At 44.5% G+C, this 2747-nt stretch overlaps 1 pseudogene; it reads right to left on the bottom strand.

Annotated features, from left to right (window-relative positions):
• Positions 1-708: 708 nt before the first annotated feature.
• On the bottom strand, positions 709-828 carry LOC145404518 (5S ribosomal RNA; annotated as a pseudogene).
• Between the last annotated feature and the right edge of the window lie 1919 nt (positions 829-2747).

Genomic DNA, 2747 nt, shown 5'->3' with positions numbered 1-2747 from the left:
ATACAGTACAATATTGCGTGAAGGGTAAATGGTTGTTGTCTTCTGTTATAAGTCATGTTTTCTGTTTTCTGTTGTTTTCCTTGCAAACTTCGTAGCGCATTCTTTTACCGTGGTGTGTCTGGCGCTGAGTAACTGTGGCACGAACTGCACAACAAGACCCGGTGTTGTCTTCCAGGTGCTGGTGGTGTTGTCTGGCCGGTGGTGGGGCTAAGGCACTCCCCACTGGGCGTTCTGGGTGGCACTGTTTTTTTATGTATTTTTTATTTGAGCGAGCCTTCTGACATGCAAAACTTGGCCCACTTTCCCCTCTGTTTTTACCAGCTCTCCCACGAACTCATGTGTCCGTTTCTAATTTTTTTTTTTTTTTTTTTTTTTTAGGAGAGGGGTTGCTTCTTTGCCTGCTGTATACAGAACTTTTCGTGCCTTGGTACGTGTTTTTTTTTCTGAATAATTTTTACATTTTACTTTTCCTTGTTTTGATATTTCTCGTGTTCTCCATTACTCTCTGTTTTGTCTTTCTCCCCCTTCTTTTGCCTTTTTCATGAATTCCTTCATTTATTCATCCATTCACGTCTTGCCTTATTTTTCTCGTCATTCATTCATTCATTGCCAGAGGCCATGTATCCCAAACGGGGTGGCCAAGGGCTTCGAGTATGTTTTACAGAGAGGGGCACTAATCCTCCACCAACCTCACTTGACACGTAGGGATGCCAACAGCATCTGGTGTTCCCAGGCGGTCACCCATCCAAGTACTAACCAGACCCAACGTTGCTTAACTTCGCTGATCGGACGGGAAGCGGTAAAACACCATGCGACGTCATCATATGATATTATTCTTTTCTGCAAGAAATGAAAAGAAGTACCGGATTCCATTTGCTACTGTCCAAGTTCTCACACCGATACCCTGAGAGAGAGTACCTACGGTACATAGGAAGTACAGATAACAGGAGGCCTGTGGGACCATGACTTGGTTATCTGCTGGCAAAAATGGCTAATTCAACTAAGATCCAACCAAATTGTAAGGGAAAAGGATGGAAAAGAGGAAGGCTGTCCCCCACCCACCACACCAGCCGGTTAACAGGCAGGAAAAGTATGGAAAAAATGAACACCAAGTTTATTAGAAAGAACAAGCATGAAAATTTTACAGGAGAGGGAGAAAGGGAACGACAATGCATTGTGTAATATCTGTTCTACAGAACTGAGAGAGAGAGAGAGAGAGAGAGAGAGAGAGAGAGAGAGAGAGAGAGAGAGGTGGAGGCTAATATCATGATATGAAAGTGGATATTGCTGTGAAATGAACGATGCTCCGACAAATTCATCTGGATACGGACTTGGGAGAGGTGAGGGAGAGTTAACTGGAGGTGGGGGGTGAGGGAACAGTGGAGTATGTAAGGACAAGTTTGGCGAAGTGAGTGGAAGGGTAGGTAAGGGAAGGGGATTGGAGTGAGGATGGAAGTGGAAATGAGATGGATATGGAGAGGTGGAAAGTGAGTGAGATGTGGGTATGTAGAAAGAAAGAAAAGACGTAACGTTAGGGGAAAGAATGATAGGGAATGGAAGAGGGATGGATATCGTGAGGTGGAAATAGGAGTGGTAGTGAGAAAGGGAAGAGATTGTGAGTGGACTGAGGTGGGGATGGGAGATGAAAATTGGGGAAGGACATGGAAATGACGTCGAAGTGAATGTAGGAAATGAGTGGGTGAGAGGTGAAAAGTTATGAGAATGGTTAAGATGTTGAGGACGTGGCATCAAGAAGGGAAGGAAAGTGAATGAGGAAAAGGATGGATGTTGTGAGGTGGGGATGGTGTAGATGTAGTGGAAGAGAGAGATGGATGGGGTTTCAGACTGGGGGAGAGGACATAAAGGTGAAGATACGAGTGAGAAAAGAGAATAGGTTTGAGAGGTGAGCCGAAGATTAGAAATAGGGTGTAGAATTATGGTGCAAATGGGAGTGAAAGAGGGTTACTCACCTTTGGTGATGAGGATGGGAGCGGAAGTGTGAAGTAAATGAGTATAAGGATGAGGACGAGGCCTGGAGGTGGGATTAAGGTGGGGATGATTATGAAAGAGGGCTAAATGTAGTGTTGTTGGGATGGCAATGAAAGTGAAAAGGGGATGGGGGGAGAGATGGATATGGGTGAGAAGTGACGCGATATAAGCGTAGCGGAGATGGGGTGGGTGACGAGGAATTATCGTTTGTACTACAGTGGTGTTTGTATTTATTGTATGAGTACTTTTCCTACTTCCAAATGATTTTATCTATCTCAGAGGTGACTTTAGATATGAGGGAGTTAGATACAGCCGTCATTAATACCTTCACTGTTAAGGTGTTTTCTTACACTGAATAAAATCATCTGGTAACAGCAATAGAACACTAAAAAACAAGACCAAGCTACTAAAGAAACTCATAGTACTGACGGAGTTAAGATAAGGATAGGAGGGGAAGAGAGATGGATGGATCAGAGAGGTGATGAGAGCAGGTGTGTGAGTTGAATGTGGATGAGGATGGAAAGAACTGGAATGGGAAGTGGGAATGGTGAGAATGAAAGAGGAGATGGGGCTGGAAGGAAATGGAAAGGGAAGGTGGGTGTTGGGTAAATGGCAGATGGGGGTGGGATGGGTTGGACAGGTATTATCGTCGCCTCTCTCACATACCCCACTCCTCTGTTGCAGTAATAGTGTAAAGGCTCTCTGAAGCAGGCAACATCTCTCACCAGTATTACAGTTTAATTGGAATCGGTACACAA

The sequence above is a fragment of the Coenobita brevimanus genome, chromosome 63, assembly GCF_032717465.1.
Source record: "Coenobita brevimanus isolate Jiangsu-jjx chromosome 63, ASM3271746v2, whole genome shotgun sequence".
Taxonomy (NCBI): domain Eukaryota; kingdom Metazoa; phylum Arthropoda; class Malacostraca; order Decapoda; family Coenobitidae; genus Coenobita; species Coenobita brevimanus.
This window is presented reverse-complemented; position numbering and strand designations above follow the sequence as displayed.